Raw genomic sequence first — 19,724 nt, 5'->3', positions numbered from 1 at the left:
GAGGTCTAAGGGGAAAACACTACCCATATGCACATGAGACAAAAAGCAATCAAAACACTTCATTCAAACAAGCAAGGGCATACAACGGTCTATCTATCGTTACAAAGTGCTCGGACTATAATAGATACATGGAGGGAAATTCTACTACTGTTATGGTGGTCTACTAGAAAAACTGCTCCGATGAAGACTCCATGATATCTGCTCCAGCTTCATCAACATAGTCACCATCACTATCATCTGGGTCTAAGTCAGTGACGTCGATGATGATGTAGTTCTCGGGACAAGTGCATTCTTCATCTTCTCCAGTTGCTGGAAATCCCATGAACACTCTTAACTTCTTCTTCAGATCATCATTCTTCTCGACTAGCGTTGTTATTTCCTCCTCATATCCATCGCGTGTAGACTTAAGTTCTTCCTCCAGTTCCGTGATCTTGGTCATGGTCTTCTTCAGATCCATCATGCCTACACACATCTGGTTCTCCGGGCGTCGAATGTGCTAGTTTAACTCCTGGATAAAAGCTGCAACTAATCTGTCTTTCCTGGTGCTAATCATCTCCCATTGCTCATCTCGGCACCCACAAATCTGGTAGGTGGTATCCTTAAGCTCTTGGTGATAAACTTCTCCAATGCATCCCATGGTGATGTGAGCTGCCATGCTCTTCCCTAAACTCCAGGTTGGTGCATCAAAGGAAAACTCTATAGGCTCAGTGACTGGCATGAACGTTCTCCCTGGAACTTGAACTTGAATCATCCAGCGCTCCTCTTCAGGTAAGGTGGCGTTGTAGGTTCCGGTGAAACTTGGTACTCCGATCTTCAAGTACTTGGTTACTTCCTTCAGATGTCGTCCAAAGGGTGTATCTTCGTCCGGTTGCATGAACTTGTTCTTTGCATCCGCCATCCTAGAAGAATAGAAAAGATGAGGAGTTAGAATGAGAGGAGAGAGTAGTGATCTATGACTTTTGCTTAGTGGTCGTGTCCTACAGTCAGCGTGTGCTCTGATACCATCTTGTAGCGACCAGACCTCAAACAGTATGATATCTGTGCTTCAGTGTCATCCCTGGATCAGTAATGCTGACACGCACAGTACTTGAGGGATTTATAACAGAGTAGCAATCACACACTTATTACATCGAGTGTCTCCAAAGAGAACTTATTACAATAAATATGGCTTAAGGCCATCTAATAATGATAACAGTGGAAGGCTTGGAAGATAAGTGAGTCCATCAACTCTAACGGCATCACTGAGTATAGAACCACGATCCTAAAGCATCTTACTCGTCGTCTGTAAAGTCTGCAACATTAACGTTGCAGCCCGAAAACGGGTCAGCACATGGAATATGCTGGCAAAGTAACACATAGAGAAGTAATGAAAAGAGTAAAGCTATACTACATGCATATATGGCTTGGTGGATAGCTCTATGGTTACAATTGTGTGTAAAGCCAGTTTTTCCCTACTGCAAAGGAATAAATTTATTTAACTATCATGATGGTTGTTAAACATTGAGAATGGTTGACAGCATCCTCAATCCCAATTAAATATCATCATTAAAACCCAACAATATTAATTAAAGTAACATGTTGAGATACACATGAAAATCCAGGTACTAGATACTCAAAACGTCCATAACCGGGGACACGGCTAATCATGATTAGTTTGTACACTCTGCAGAGGTTGCGCACTTTTCCCCACATGACTCGATCTCCTCCGTTAGGATTCTCGCACTACATGGTGTTTGAGAAACGGATGACCGAGACATAGTCTTTCAGAAGCGCTAGCACCTTACGATGGGTAGACCGTACCAACCTACATCCCCTACATCTGCTAGTCTACCACTGTAAGAGTTCGCATGACTTAGTCAACTATGCTAGAGCCCATAATAGCATGTGGATGCACACGGAAGTTTCTAGAATGAATAATCTTATGATCCCTTTGAGCCTGGGTGACGGTCCATAAAAAAAACCAGACAATCCTGGTCTACCCAGGTGCCTAGACAGGCAATACTGGAATAACCAGGTACCTCAATCCACCCAGATGTGTATTAATGTTGCCACCTTAAATAAACCATTAAATTAACAATCTCACATCTATCATGGATATTCACTCAAACCCAATCCACGTCTACAAGCATAGCATGGCATAATAAGCAAACGTAGAAGTAACTCCCAAGGGTTTGATAATAAAATAGGTAATAGGTACTACCTCAAACTACTTCCCAAAACCCACAATTTAATTAGATCCTAATCATGCAATGTTTGAGGATGAAACTAATGCATAAGAACTGGGTAATAAGGGATATGATCAAAGTGTTACTTGCCTTGCTGTTGATCCGCGTAACCTAGGGATTCAAAGTAGCAAGCAGCGCAATTCGGGTACTCTATCGCAAGCAAACAAACAAACAAGCATACAATAAGTACTCATCTAATGCACGGGTAAAACTCAAATAAGAGGTCTAACCAGAAAGTTCAACTTAAGAACTCCGGTTTGCAAAAAGAATCAAATCGATCGAAGAAACAAAACTTAAACGGCGAAATAAACAAGCTTCGATTACTAATCTGGACCTAAGTCAAATTTTACAGAAGCAAAAACTGGTTTGAGTAGTTTATTCGGAAAGAGGGTTTCGAGACGAAACTCTAGGCACTTGAATCGCCTGATTCCGATAAACGAGCGAAAAGTTATAGTAGAACGAAAATCGGATCAGGAATCACGATCAGAAAATCGTGGATTAAATCCGAGAAAAAGAAAAACGGCGAACAGATTAACAAATGAACGTTCTATTATCTTGCTCAAGTGTAACTTGTCTAAGAGAATCATTAGTGGAATCAAGAGAACTACTAGAAGCAACAATATTGGATTTAGCATGATTATTGTTACTACTAGAAGAAGAATCTTTCTTGTTCTTGTTTCTAGATTTTGCTTGTGGCATGTAAGTAGACAAGAGTAAACACTTGGAAATGCAAGAAGAAATTTTCTTCCGAAGATCATCATTGATGGCCTTTAAGAACCCATGTTCTTGCTCAAGATTGAGCTTTTCGAAGCATAACTTCTCATGAGTTGTTAAAAGTTCTTGATGATCTTCTAAAGTAGTTTCATGAGCTAACTTAAGAGTGTTTAGTTCTTTAGTTAGACTCTCAATATCCTTCTTATCATTGCCATTCATTTCATCTTGATTAGCATGATTAATAGCAATTTCATCATAGTATTCTTCACTAAAGTTGTCAACAAGTAAATCATCATCACCTAGCAAGTCATCTTCATCACTATTGAAATCAACATACTCAGGGTGTGTTACCTTGGGGCCTTTAGCCATGAAGCATCTCCCAATCCCTTCATTTGGTGAATCAAATATGTCATAGGAGTTGGTTGACACAAGTGCTAGACCGGCAACACCTTCATCTTGAGTATATTCGGAGTCGGAGTGATAACTTATCTCGGAGTGATGGTCGGAGTCGGAGCCGGATACCCATTCACCAACATGAGCTTGATGTCTTCGTTTTGTGTAGCTCCTTGATGACTTGTCCTTCCTTTCTGAATCCTTGCTTCTTCGAGAGGTTCTTCATTCATAACGATCATCTCTACTCCTTCTCTCTCTTGGAGGTGATTCTTACCTTTTGCTTCTCCTTTTAGGTGAGTCTTCTCTTCTTTTGTAGGGAGCCGTACACTCATTGGAGTAGTGTCCGGGTCTTCCACAATTGTATCAATTTCGCTCACGATTAGAGGATCTTTTGTCATTGTAGGACCTTGACTTGGAACTTCTTTCCTTACTTCTACTCTTGTAGAATTTGTTGAAGTTCTTCACCATTAAGCTCAATTCTTCATTGAAGGCTTGTTTATCATTTGATGATGTAGAAGCATCACATGAGGCTTTGTAAGCACCACTAGACTTGTTGTGAAGCTCTTCTTTGTCCTTGAGTGACATCTCATGAGCAACAATTCTTCCAATGACTTTAGTTGGCTTGAGATCTTTGTAGTTTGGCATGGATCAAAGTGCACAAGGTATCATATTTTCCATCCAAGGCTCTCAAGAACTTCTTGATGATGAATTTGTTGGTCATCTCTTCACTTCCTAAGCCGGCAATCTCATTTGTGATGAGAGCAAGCCTAGAGTACATTTCAGCGACACCTTCACCATCCTTCATTTTGAACTTGTCAAGTTGACTTTGAAGCACATCCAACTTGGATTCCTTGAAGATGTCGGTACCTTCGTGCATATCAATCAAAGTATCCCAAATTTCCTTTGCATTCTCAAGACGGTTGATTTTGCTGAATTATTCCGGGCATAATCCGTTGAAGAGGATATCGCAAGCTTGAGCATTGTATTGCAACATCTTCAATTCTTCCGTGGTACCTTCACGATTTGGTTCTCTCCCAGCAAAGAATTCACCTTTCAAACCAATACACACAATAGCCCAAATGGGAGGGTTATGTCCAAGAATATGCATTTCATCTTATGTTTCCAACTAGCAAAATTAGTACCATCAAAGTAAGGACCTCTACGGTGGTAATTTCCCTCGCTAGACGCCATACTCTCCTAGGTTGTGAAACCAAGGCTATGATCACCAAAGCTATGGAAATTAAGGCAAATGGAGACCAAAGCTCTCGTACCACTTGTAGGATCGAAAGTATGTCTAGAGGGGGGTGATTAGACTACTTGACCAAATAAAACTTAACTTTTCCCAATTTTAGTTCTTGGCAGATTTTAGCAACTTAGCACAAGTCAAGCAATCTCAATACAATTCAAGCAAGCTTGCAAAGAGTATATGGGCAGCGGAAAGTAAAGCATGCAACTTGCAAGAAATTAAATGGGAGGAGTTTGGAGGGAGCAAACACAATGTTGAGACAGAGATTTTTGGCCTGGTTCCGATAGGTGGTTCTATCGTACATCCACGTTGATGGAGACTTCAACCCACGAAGGGTAACGGTTGTGCGAGTCCACGGAGGGATCCACCCATGAAGGGTCCACGAAGAATCAACCTTGTCTATCCCACCATGGCCATTGCCCACGAAGGACTTGCCTCACTAGGGTAGATCTTCATGAAGTAGGCGATCTCCTTGCCCTTACAAACTCCTTGGTTCAACTCCACAATCTTGATGGAGGCTCCCAAGTGACACCTAACCAATCTAGGAGACACCACTCTCCAAAAGGTAATAGATGGTGTGTTCATGATGAACTCCTTGCTCTTGTGCTTCAAATGATAGTCTCCCCAACACTCAACTCTCTCTCACAGATTTGGCTATGGTGGAAGATGATTTGAGTGGAAAGCAACTTGGGGAAGGCTAGAGATCAGGATTCTTGTGGTTGGAATGGAATATCTTGGTCTCAACACATGAGTAGGTGGTTCTCTCTCAGAAAATGAATGCTGGAAGTGTAGGCGCGTTCTGATGGCTCTCCTCTCGAATGAAGAATGGGTGGAGGGGTATATATAGCCTCCACACAAAATCTAACCGTTACACACAGATTCCCAAACTCGGTGAGACCGAATCATAAAACTCGGTCAGACCGATTCAGGTCAAAATATGAATGTTAGGCTTTTTCGTGGGACCGACTTAGTCATCTCGGTGAGACCGATATGCTAGGGTTAGGGCATAACGTAATCTTGGCGTGACCGATCGCATAAACTCGGTGGGACCGATTTCAGCAATAGGCACATAAAGGGTTGGTCAGGCAAACTCGATGGAATCGATTTGCTCACTTCGGTAAGACCGAAGTGTTACGAAAAGGAAACTGTGAATTTGCATTGCAGACTTGGTGGGACCGATTTGCTCATTTCGGTGTGACCAAAATGTTACAGAAAGGAAACAGGGAGTTTGCAATCCCATCTCGGTGAGACCGAAGTAACTAGGGTTTATCGCAGTGGCTATGTCAAATGAAACTCGGTGGCACCAGATAGATCAAATCGATGGGGCCGAATTTGACTTTTAGGTTTAGGACATATGTGGAAATGAGAAAGTGGTTGAGGGTTTTGGAGCATATCACTAAGGATTTTGAGCAAGTAAGCCATTAAGCAACACATCATCCCCTTTTAATAGTATTGGCTTTCCTATGGACTCAATGTGATCTTGGATCACTAAAATGAAAATGTAGAGTCTTCAGCTTGTTGCCAATATGTGTCTTTAGCATTTTGAGGGGTCCACATCTCTAGTCCATGCCATGCAATTCATTGAACTTTCTGAAATGATCATCTTGAAAGAGCATTAGTTCAATGAACTATATGTTGTTAAGAATTACCAAAACCACCCAAGGATTAGTTGCACTTTCACCCAGCCTACCGCACCGTGCCGCCACCCTCGACTCATCGCCCTTGACCCCTCCCTGCCGCTCACTGATACCGGAGTTCGCCACAGCAAGCACATGCATGACGAAGCCAAGTGCACAGTGCGCACGTACCCCTGTGCTCGTCTCCACCTGCATCTTGTGCTCGTCCGTGTCCTCCCACAGTGGCCGCGTGAGACATTGAGCCTTTGCCCTCTCTCACTGGTGCCAGTCATCGCCGAGCGCTGCTTCTAGAGCCCTCCAGCGAGCCCGAGCCCCCTTTCCCCTCCGCTTATAAATACATCTCGTCTCGCCCCTCTCCGAGAACCAAACTGCACTCACCTAACCTCCACACATCCACAGCTAGCCGCGGCTGGGCCAGGCGGGCCTCTGGCCGCCTTTCCCCTCCACCGCTCACCGGCGATCCGAGTCTTCTGCCCCTACCACTCCACTGCCTCTCGAGCTCCACTTTCTTCTCCGGCGTGTTCTTGGTGGTCCACTGGTTCTAGCTGACACCTCTGGAGCCCCTGGAACTGCCTCACATCACCGACATCTTCCTCTCAAACGAGCTCCACCCACTGCAGCCGCTGGAGATGACCACGCCGACCCCTTCCGTCCACCTCCCGCCGAGCTACGGGTACGCGCAGGTTCGCCACAGTCTTGCGCATCCATCCATCCCTTCACCGGTGGTAGCCGACCTCTCCTCACCGGAGAATCACCAAGGACGAGCCGCCCTCCCTCTATTTCTCTCTATCCCTCTGAACCTGACCCTGGGGGCCCATTGGTCAGCCACTCAGCCGCCTCCCGAAGCGGTGTGAGTGGAGGCACCCACTGGTTTAGGCCTTCGACGTCACCCCTCTCTGATTTTTCTAAAAAAATCAAATTAAATTCAAAAATTTGACTAAACTTTGACCTGCTCTAATTTCTATTCTATAAGTCCAAATGATATGATTCTTTTTGCATTGGTTTTGTGTTGAACTCCTCTATCAGCTTGCAAAAGATGAGATTTTTGCTTGCTGTGAATATTTTCTGGTGCATTAAACAGTGTTATGTGACATTTTCCTTTTACTATTTTAATTATTTTCAGAAGGAACTTGTTGCCTTGAGGAGAACCAGGAGGATTGTGACCCTCCTCTGCACTAAGGCAAGCCATCACAAATATTTGCAGGAATGTCATTTCAATAACTACGATTTTCACTTGAATATGAATATTTTAAATGCATATTGAAAATTCCTATAAATTCATTTGATGCTAGTTGCATGTTATTGCTATGCTTGTTCTGTTATCAGTAGCATGGTGATTGGATGACTAAGTTTATGCAGTAAAGTAAAGTGATGATATGCTTGATCTAGTTCATATCGATATTATGTTAAAAATGGTGCATAGGTAGTTCATTGCATTTTCATGGCATACTATGACTCGTTGAAATTATTTGCAAGTTGAAACTCGATAATAAACCAACTTGAACATGTTATTGATCGAGTCATGGTCCCACCGAATCGAGCTTCCCGGTGCAACCACATTTGCCTTTATGGGGAGGCCCTTTCTCAGTCTATAGCTATGCCTCTCGCCGGGGCCTCCAACTAGGGAAGGTTATGCGCTTGCGCTACCCTGGCCCGGTAGACAGGCATAGCCTTGTGTGCCCATAGGTTTTTTGGTACCATGTCCCCGTTTGGGACGATTGTTTTGCCATGATGGTGGTCGTTGGATGTCCAGAGTGGCATCGGGGCCACCCATGACTTAACCCAAAGGAGAGTTGGTCGGAGTGGCCGAGAGAGTGTCATGGCAATAGATTGGTTCTGTCGGAATGCCGTTGGTCTACCCGAATGGGAATCGGAGGACATGGGTTCCATGATGTGGGTACAGTGTGCTAACCTATGCAGAGTGTGTATTTAATCTATCGATAGCCACGTCCTCGATCATGGACACAAGTTTCTAGTAGGTCACACCAGGGATCAACAAAAATATTAAACTTGTACACTAAAGGAATAATTGAGGCACTGGTTATGTTGGTGAAGTTGTGGAGACCACCGAGGTGGTTTCATTTGTGATCCGGGGGTGATCACCTTGGTATGACAATGTTCATAGTTACGAGGTAACCAAGATGGTAATCGGGTCTGAACGGCCTTGTTATGAGCACAATCACTTCATAAGTAGCATGTTTTTCTTACATTAAACCTGCTTAAATATCATTGGTGGTGTTTGTCATTGTTGCTTTATTTGTGTGAGCTTGCGAGTACATTCAGAGTACTCACCTGGCGTGTCATGCCAGTTTCAGGAGAAGTCATACTGGAGTTGGAGTTGCATATTGCATCGCAGACTAGACTGTGTCCACATCAGTCTCCCTATGAGATGGAGTCCTTCGACGTCATTGTTCCGCTGCCGCATAGTGATAAGGTGATGTCGATTGCATCACAGACTAGACCGTGTCCACATCAGTGTCCCTATGATATGGAGTCCTTCTACGTCATCGTTCCGCTGCCGCGTAGTGATAAGGTGATGTCGATTGCATCGCAGACTAGACCGTGTCCACATCAGTGTCCCTATGAGATGGAGTCCTTCTACGTCATCGTTCCGCTGCCGCGTAGTGATAACGTGTTGTCGAGGCCCCTGCCCATGTCTAGTAAATAATGTACATATGTTCACCAGCATCATGTGCACCTCTTGGCCTTGCTTCTTGATGTAATATTGATGCTATGCTTCAAAAAAGCGGTTGTCTTTCTGTACCAAGTTGTTGTGTGTTGCAAGAAGACTTGATCTCTGAGCTGGCAATGCAAGGCAAACTGATCGCTCTGAGCCGGGGTGCCACAAAGAAACTTCATGCAGATGGGCTTTTGGATTCACTTGATTATGAATCATTTGATAGTTGCAAACCATGCCTCATGGGCAAGATGACTAAAACTCCGTTCTCCGGAACAATGGAGCAAGCTAATGACTTATTGGAAAAGATACTGATGTATGCGGTCCGATGAGTGTTGAAGCATGCAGTGGGTATCGTTATTTTCTGACCTTCATAGATGATTTGAATAGGTGTGGGTATATCTACTTGATGGAAGTCTGAAACGTTTGAAAAGTTCAAAGAATTTCAGAGTTAAGTGGAGAATCAGTGTAACAAGAAAATAAAGTTTCTACGATCTGATCACGGAGAATTTCAGAGTGAAGTGGAGAATCAAAGCACAATCTGCACCAGAGTGGTATGGTAATCCTGTCCTAGAAGTCATGTTACTAGACCAAGGCGGACCTATGAACTATGAAGAAGCTATGATGAGCCCAGATTCCGATAAATGGCTTGAGGCCATGAAATCTGAGATAGGATCCATGTATGAGAACAAAGTGTGGACTTTGGTGGATTTGCCCGATGATCGGCAAGCCATAGAGAATAAATGGATCTTCAAGAAGAAGACTGACACTGATGGTAATGTTACTATCTATAATGCTCGACTTGTCGTGAAATGTTTTCGACAAGTTCAAGGGGTGGGGTTGACTATGATGGGACTTTCTCACCTGTAGCGATGCTTAAGTCTGTCCGAATCATGTTAGCAATTGCCGCATTTTATAATTATGAAATCTGGCAAATGGACGTCAAAACTGCATTCCTTAATGGATTTCTTAAAGAAGAGTTGTATATGATGCAACCAGAAGGTTTTGTCGATCCTAAAGGTGCTAACAAAGTGTGCAAGCTCCAGCGATCCATCTATGGACTAGTGCAAGCATCTCGGAGTTGGAATATACACTTTGATGAGGTGATTAAAGCATATGGTTTTATACAACCTTACGGTGAAGCCTGTATTTACACGAAAGTGAGTGGGAGCTCTATAGAATTTCTGATATTATATGTGGATGACATATTGCTGATTGGAAATGATGTAGAATTTCTGGATAGCATAAAAGGATACTTGAATATGAATTTTTCAATGAAAAACCTTGGTGAAGCTACTTACATATTGGGCATCAAGATCTATAGGGATAGATCGATACGCTTAATAGGACTTTCACAAAGCACATACATTTCCAAAGTTTTGAAGAAGTTCAAAATGGATCAGTCTAAGAAAGGGTTCTTACCTATATTACAAGGTGTGAAGTTGAGTAAGACTCAAAGCCCGACCACAGCAGAAGATAGAGAGAGAATGAAAGTCATTCTCTATGCCTCAACCATAGGTTCTACAAAGTATGCCATGCTGTGTACCAGACCTATTGTGTACCTTTCCATGTGTTTGGCAAGGGGGTACAATAGTAATCCAGGAGTAGATCACTGGACAACGGTCAAAATTATCCTTAGTTACCTGAGAGGACTAAGGAGATATTTCTCGGTTATGGAGGTAATAAAGAGTTCGTCGTAAAGGGTTACGTCGATGCAAGCTTTGACGCCAATTTGGATGACTCTGAGTCTCAATCTGGATACATATTGAAAGTGGGAGCAATTAGCTAGAGTAGCTCCATACAGAGCTTTGTAGACATAGAAATTTGTAAAATACATACGAATCTGAATGTGACAGGCCCTTTGACTAAACTTCTCTCACAAGCAAAACATGATCACACCTTAGTACTCTTTGGGTGTTAATCACATGGCGATGTGAACTAGATTAGTGACTCTAGTGAACTCTTTGGGTATTGGTCACATGGCGATGTGAACTATGGGTGTTAAATCACATGGTGATGTGGACTAGATTATTGACTCTAGTGCGAGTGGGAGACTGAAGGAAATATGCCCTAGAGGCAATAATAAAGTTGTTATGTTATATTTCCTTATTCATGATAAAGGTTTATTATTCATGCTAGAATTGTATTGATCAGAAACTTAAATACATGTGTGAATACATAAACAAATATTGTGTCCCTAGTAAGCCTATACTAGACTAGCTCATTGATCAAAGATGGTTAAGGTTTCCTAACCATAGACATGTGTTGTCATTTGATAACAAGATCACATCATTAGGAGAATGATGTGATGGACAAGACCCATCCTTTATCTTAGCATAATGATCGTTCAATTTATTGTTATTGCTTTCTTTATGTCAAATACATATTCCTTCGACCATGAAATTATGCAACTCCCGAATACCGAAGGAATGCCTTGTGTGCTATCAAATGTCACAATGTAACTGGGTGATCATAAAGATGCTCTATAACTATCTCCAAAGGTGTTTTTTGAGTTGGCATAGATCGAGATTAGGATTTATCACTCCAAGTATCAAAGAGGTATCTCTGGGCCCACTCGGTAATACACATCATAAGCTTGCAAGCAAATGACTAAGGAGTTATTTACCAATATATATGTGGGTAGGGGCACCTAGCACAACCACAACAATTTCTTAGCAGTGTGTGGTACCCCCTCCACCGTTTACACCACCTATCATATTTTCATAGTGCTTAGGCGAAGCCCTGCAGAGATAGTTTCACCATCACCGTCAGCATGCTGTCGTGCTGCTGAAACTCATCCACTACCTCGACGTCTTGCTGGATAAAGAAGGCAGAGGACGTCACCGAGCTGAACGTGTGCTGAACGCGGAGGTGCCATACATTCAGTCTTGATCGGTTGGAGCGCGAAGTAGTTCGACTACATCAACTGTGTTTCTAAATGCTTCCGCTTACAGTCTATGAGGGTACGTAGACACACTCTGCCCTCTTGTTGATATGCATCTCCTTGATAGATCTTGAGTGTGCGTAGAAAATTTTTCTTCTCCATGCAACGTTTCCCAATAGCTAGTTAGTGCGGTAGAACGATATTTCTTGGTTAAGAGAGGTCCACATGCTTTTGGAGACATTCATATTGTTTTCCAAAGGCATAATGAGGGGATGAATTAGAAAAACTTCAATCTAAATAGGGATGTCTGGTTGTTGGTTGTTGGTTTTCCTGCTGACTTGTGTTCGTTTCATGAGCTTTCAAATGCCACTGGTGGTTTTGGATAGTTGATGGTTTGGGATAGAGTCAAATCCTCTGATGCAGCTATGGTCCTCGGAGTCAAGAATGATACTATTCGAGATATCCCTTCCAGTATTTTGGTCTCTGGGGAAAAGTACTTCAGTGGGCAGTCATGGACCTGTCCACTGATTATATTTGAAGACATGCCCATTGGCAACCCGCCACCTGATGAGGATCCAGTGACTACGAATGTCAACCCCCACCCCAGACCACAGGAACAATTCCATCACCCCAATCAACACTTGTTAGTAGGCCCTACTGCCTTTCACCTTATACAGCAACACGACGATAATATGGAACAAGCAGTGGGGGATGAAGGTTTGGGTCACTGGGAATGCCCCAATAACAACATCTGGTTGATCAAGAGCTTCAGGCTGGTGAATTCTTGGAAGTAAATGATTTAGTTGGGCCACCAGAGGTGGAAGTGCCTATTCCTGTTATTGTAGAAAACAGTGGATTGACATTATCTCTTGGCCTGCATGTTGTTGTGTCTCCTGGTGAAGCCAATTCTGACAACTATGTGGTTGGAGGTCCTATTATGTAGGATCTTGAAGAAGTTCTGGCTCCTCTTCTCATTCCAGATCAGCACCCTAAAATTCCAGCAAACTTTGACCTTAATCCGCTAATGCCACCTTTGAAAGGAGATGCAGAGGTTCACATCCTGGAGCAGGTTCAAATGCAACTTCCCAACCACAACTTGTTGTAAAATGTACAACAAATTGTTGTAGTTCAACAGGATGATGCCCCCACATAAATGTTGCAAGCAGATCAGATTACATTACAACTATTTGATCTGCCCATGGATGATAATCTTACTACTGCTGCTATGCCTGATTTGGATGTTAACCAGAACAATGACTCTACAGTACCAAAGTCTGGCAATTCTGCTTCAAACGAATTACCTTTGGACAACATTTTGAGTATTCCTCCCTCCCAAACTGATACCAACATTATGGCACAGATAGATCTAGCAATTGGTGACACTATATCACAAAACACAAACATTGCTCCTGGTAGCTCTGAAGGTACGAACTATGGACCCCCTCCTGGATTCCCTTTCCCCATCTTCAATATTGCAAACTCTTCTATTCATGTGCAAGATCTAGAGAAGTTGGACCCTAAACTCAGAGATTTAATAGCAGACCCCTCTATGTCAGGTGCAGGGGATGGTTTTCTGTCTAAAGAAGGCCTTGAGCTATGGAGCAAACACTTTGAACCTTCTGCTGGAAAGAATAAAGTTGTTCAGGTACATTGTGAGTGGTTTAAGTTTACCTTTGTTGCCCTCTTAATGCCTGCTAATGTTGACTGGGCAAAATCTCTATTATCTTCACAACTTTGGAATTATATTATTGAAGGATCTATCAACAAGAAGCTCATTCCTTTTGCCCTACCTGACTCATGCATATCTGGTCACATACCTACTTGTTAGCAGATGGATCTGGAGCAGGAAGTTTCTTCATCTCAAGAAGCCCTAACCCCTAGTCACAATAGGGGTGGGAAAGACCAAGGGGCATGTTCTGCAAGCACCTCTGGTGTTTATGCTAGGAAGAAAATAAAGGATAAAGCCCCCATTTATGAAACAGAGGTAAGGAGAAGATGTAGATTGCAGGGAGTTAACAAAGGGTTTAGAGGGCAAGTCTTTAAAGATAAAAATTGTCTCCCTTGCAGTAGTGAACCCCATGCTATAGCCTCAAGAGTTATTAAAAATCTTTCTGTCTTCTTTTGCAAGGCCAATGCAAAGGACTACACTGAGGAAATGTTGCAACATCCTAAGGAAAAGAAGGAAGCTAAGGGTGCAGTTAAGGGGGTGCAAAAGAAGCATGCCATCTTCAAACCATCGAGGCTTCTAGATTCAGTTCTGCTACTTTGTAATGATGCTAGACTTGATTGTGAGCACTTTTGTCAGTTGGATGTTTGCTTTCTCTTGGAACCTTGCAGCATGGTTTTCATCCTGCTCCTCTATTGTAATAATTATGTCAGATGATTTTCTATATGTTGGATCTTATCCTACTTCAGTATCCTAACCCCATACTTTGGGGGATTAATCGGTGCCCTTCTACTATTTGGAGTGGAAATTCTTTTGTTGTGGATGCTTGCTGTGAGCCTATGTTGTTTCCTTGGACTATGATTGGTCAGATAGGGATGATATTTGTTCTCCCTGCACTTTGCTGGTTAATGGTAGTTGAGTGTCTCATCCGAATACTTTGCTACATTTTGTTGGCTCTAACTTACCATGAAATAAACTCAGGTTCGGTATCTTCAGATAATCATGACACAAATGAATAGAAATTGGAACATCTTGAACTGGAACATTAGGGGCATTAATGACAATAATAAATGGCTGGCTTTGAAGAACACAATTGCTGAGTCTAATGCTGATATTATCTGCATTCAAGAAACTAAGTGGGAAGTATTTGATGCAAGATATCTCAAGAATTTTTGCCCCAGGAGGATTAATCAATTTGAATATCTTCCCTCAATAGGTGCTTTGGAGGACTGCTAATATCCTGGAATGGCTCACTATTTGCAGGGGAAAACTTATTTCATGATGATTTTTCCTTGTCTATTCGATTTACATCTGCTTCGTCTGGTGAATCATTCATCCTCAAACATTTATGGGCCCAGTCAAGGAACAGAAAGATCTCAATTTCTGGATCGGCTCAAAGATATTCTAATGCCAGAAGAAACCAAATGGATTATAATGGGTGATTTCAATTATATCAGATACCCCAATAATACAAACAGGGCATGTGGTAGTTCCACAGAGATGTTAAAATTTAATGAGGCTATCAATGCTCTAGATTTGGTAGAAATTCCCCTGAAGGAAGAAGCTACACTTGGAGCAATATGCAAGATGCTCCTCTATTAGATAATTTGGATTGGGTATTTACTTCAGAATCTTGGACTACTGAGTTCCCTAATGCTTTTGTTTTCCCCTTGCCAAACCAATCTCTCATCACCCCCCTGTTTGATTCAAATTGGCACCCACATCCCCAAGTCTAAGATTTTCAGGTTTGAAAACTTCTGGATGAAAATACAGGGATTTAAATAAGTTATCAAGCAGAGCTGGGAACAGGATATACACATAACATATATTGCTAAAAGAATATCAGCTAAATTTAAGAGATTAAGAAAGTGCCTCAAGATTTGGTCAAGTATATTTTCTCATCTGAGCAACTCAATCAAAGACACCAATGAGGTGATTCTCTTCCTTGATGCTCTGGAACAGTTTAGAACACTATCTATCTAAGAATGGAATGGCATGAACTTTCTGAAAAAGCATCTTCTTCAATTTCTAGATTTGTAGAGGATCTACTAGCAACAGAGAGCAACCATTCACTGGGTCAAGTTTGGTGAAGCTAACTCCAAATATTTTTAAGCTAAGGCGACCATCAAATACAGAGTGAATCACATTGACAGTCTGCAAGATGATGCTGGTAATATCTTTAGAGAACATAATGCAAAGGCTGGCATCCTTATGAATGCTTTTAAGAAGAGGCTCAACACATCCACCCCTACTTTTAATCTTCTTAACTTGGATACATTGATTGATAGAAGCACTAATCTCTCAGTTCTGGAACAACCCTTTTCTAAAGATGAAACTGATAAAGTGGTACAAGATCTTCCCTCAGATAAGGCTCCTGGGCCAGATGGCTTCAACACTGACTTTGTAAAATTTTGTTGGGACATCATTGCACCAGACTTCTATGCTTTGATAGAAGATTTTTCTTCAAAGGAGCCATAAATTTGAGAGCATCAACAACTCTTTCATTACGCTTATCCCAAGAAAGATGCACCAGTTTCACCTAATGATTTCATGCCCATCTCATTGCTAATTGTTCTATCAAGATTACCACTAAACTTCTTGCCAACAGACTACAAACAGTAATTATGAAATTGGTTCATACAAACCAATATGGGTTTCTAAAATCAAGGTCCATTCGGGACTGTTTGGCCTGGGCTTATGAGTATATCTATCAGTGCAAAACCTCTAATAAAGAGTTGATAATCCTCAAGCTAGACTTCGAGAAGGCCTTCGATTGGATTGATCATCAAACCATAAAAGATATTTTAATTGCTAGAGGCTTTGGACCTAGATGGCTCATGTGGATGGATATGATTTTCACATCTGGCTTCTCTTCAGTGCTCCTCAATGGTGTTCTAGGAAAACAATTCCTGTGCAAAAGAGGTGTCAGATAGGGAGACCCTTTATCTCCACTCCTATTTGTTCTAGCTGCTGATTTACTCCAAACAATTCTAAACAAGGCAATGGAGAAAAACCTCATTTCAAAACCTCTGGAGTTGCGTCCCTGCCCTAATTTCCCAGTAATCCAATATGCTCATGACACTACCCTAATCATACCTGCTTGTAGATCTCAATTAGAGCAGCTCAAGAATCTTCTTATGCACTTCACTGCTTACACGAGCTTAAGAATCAATTTTGAAAAGTCTGCTACGATTCCAATCAACACATCTGAGCAAAAGATGCACCTTATGGCCAACAGCTTGGGATGTATTATTGGCAGCCTACCTTTTACCTACCTTGGTTTACCTCTCAGCCTGATCAAGCCCAAGTTAGAAGACTTTTCTCCTATCATTAAAAGGAATGACAAGAGACTTGCAGGTTGCTCCACCCTTCTATTCTATGGTGACAAGCTCACACTCATTAAGTCTGTTTTTACAAGCCTGCCAACTTTTTTCATGAGCACACTTTCCCTTCCTACTGGCATAGTAGAGCAGATCAATAAGTACCTCAGACTTTTTTCTGGAGAAAGTATGGCATTGAGGATAAAGTACCTGCTCTAATTGCTTGGGAGAAAACCTGCATCCCCAAAGATCAAGGAGGTCTAGGAATCTTAGACATTGCCACTCATAACAATGTCTCTTGATGAAGCACATCCATAAATTTTTAAATCATGCAGATATCTCTTGGGTAAAACTCATTTGGGATTCTTACTATCCCAATGGCATCTTCATGCCCATACCAGTGGGATCATTCTGGTGGAAAGGAATACTCAAACTGCTTCCTTTATACAAACAATGGGCAAGGGAGAGATTGGAAAAGACAACTATATCTGCTTCTGGCAAGACAATTGGGGCTATGAACCACTTGAGCAGAAATATCCTGAGCTCTTCTCTTTCTCAATCAGGTCCAACCTGATAGTACACAAATTTCTCCAACTGGAAGACCCTTTGGAGCATTTCCACACACCCCTCTGCATCCAAGCATTGCAGCAGCTTCAAGAACTTCAGCTTATTACCCAAAATATTTAGCTCTCTGATAACTCTGATAGTTGGGTTTATTCTTGGGAATCAACCTTCTCTTCTATCAAGATACACAAATGCTTGGCCACGAAAGACCACAGGCCACCTCCTATTTTCAAAAATATTTGGAAGAATGCGGCTATGTTAAGATACAAGATTTTCTTTTGGCAGAGTGAATTTCAGGAACCTTTTGAAAAGAAAATCCTTTCATCTGCCCTCTTATGATTGTGAGATCTAGCAGCAGCACAATGAAGAAACAACCTTAGATTTATTTTGCGACTGTTATTTTGCTCAAGACTGCTGGAACTCCATTTTGGGTCAACACAGACGAGGCATTTCAATCTTTCATGAGAAAATGCTCCGTTCGAAAGCATCCCCCCCCCAACATTGCTATGGCAATTTTGATCATGGGCTGTTTGAACATCTGGATGCAGCATAATGGGAAAATCTTCAAATCACAGACTCCTTCCATTCAAGCTTGGAGAAGGGCACTTAAGGCAGACCTCCTCCTTCTTTAACACCGCATCAAGAATAAATTTGAAGCTCTACTTTTTAATTGGACTGAACAGTTTTTAAATTAGTTTGCCATGTTGCCTTTCGGGTTTCATAAAACGGGAGTTGGTTGACTATCTATAAAGCTTACATTTGTACATATTGAACTTTTATTTTAATATATATACACCATAGAATGATTGTTCTATGGTTTCACTTCAAAAAAATGATGCACGGGTTTGGCACATGCAGAAAGCAGCAAATGCTTGGGAGGCTAGCCCTGGTCCTCCACCTCCTCAGCAAGGTTGGAGTGTTTAGCATGTTCTTCCACCAGTACATAGTCCATACAAAGGGTATAGTTATCATCAGATGACTGGTTATGAGCGGCCCTCAATGATGGATGGCATACAAACTATTGAATCGAGCCATGATGATGGTCCGTGCCTCTAGAATGAGCACGTGGCCTTTATATGCTTTAATATGCAATTTTATATCATTTTTGGGAACTAACCTATTAACCCAGTGCCTAGTGCTAGTTGATGTTTTCTACTTGTTTTTGGTTTTCCGGAAAATCAGTACCAAACGGTGTCCAAATGCTCTGAAACTTTTTGACGGTTTTTATGGACAAAAGAGACCCTAGAAGCTTCGGGACGAGACCAGACGACAAACAAGGAGAAGACAAGGCAACAGGCATGCCCTGGGGGGATAGACACGCCCTGTTACCTTGTGGGCCCCACGTCGCTCCATTTGACCTAATTTCACTTCTATAAATTCTCAAATATTGGGAAACCCCCAAAGAACCACCCAAAACAATTTTTCCACTGCCGCAAGTTTGTGTTCTTCCGTGATCCCATTTGGAGGCCTTTTCTGGTACTCTCTTGGAGGGGGAATCGATCATGGAGGGCTTCTACATCAACCTTACTGCCCTACAGATCATGTGTGATTGTGAGTAGTTCACCACAGACCTATGGGTCCATAACTAATAGCTAGATGGCTTATTCTCTCTCTTTGATCTTCAATACAATGTTCTCCTCAATCCTCTTGGAGTTATCCGATGTAATCTTCGTTTGTGGTGTGTTTGTTGGGACCCGATGAATTGTGGGTTTATGATCAGATTATTCATTGAAAGTAATTGAGTCTTTTCTGAACTTTATTATGCATGATTATGATAGCTTTGTATTTCTCTCCGATCTATCCGTTTAGTTTGGCCAACTAGATTGATTTATCTTCTCGGAGATGTTCTTTGTAATGGGTTCAATCTTGGGGTGTCCTCACCTCGTGACAGAAGGCACTACAAAAAAAGACACATCCGTGACATTTTGGGCCAAACGAATTTTTTTCCTGTCATACTTATGACACTTCTATGACGATAATTGTGACAAAACCTGGTATTATCATAGATGTGGTGGGCTCCTACTTCTATGACAAAAAATCATGACAGAAAATGGGCTTTTCATCCTGGGTGGGTCGGAGACGCAACTGCATGACATTCCTTGGGCCGTCCATGACGGAAAAAACCATGGTAGAAGCGAGGGCGAGGAAAATATCGGGGTGTTCCAGGTTACGGTGGGTGGTCGGGACCGAGCGATGCACGTTTCTCTCGTACATGTACGCACGTGTGTGCGAGGCGTTGGCTGTAACTGAACCCGAGCGAGGCGTTGGGCTCTAACTGAACCCGAGCGATTGCACTGCAGGCTACGCGTTACTGAACCCGAGCGATCGATCGATGGTTGTTAACTGAACCCGATCGAGTGATTCCTTCGCTACTGCTGCTAACTTAAGCCGATCGATG

This window comes from Triticum dicoccoides, chromosome 6B, assembly GCF_002162155.2.
Source record: "Triticum dicoccoides isolate Atlit2015 ecotype Zavitan chromosome 6B, WEW_v2.0, whole genome shotgun sequence".
In the NCBI taxonomy this organism is placed as follows: domain Eukaryota; kingdom Viridiplantae; phylum Streptophyta; class Magnoliopsida; order Poales; family Poaceae; genus Triticum; species Triticum dicoccoides.
Note: the sequence above shows the minus strand (reverse complement) of the source record.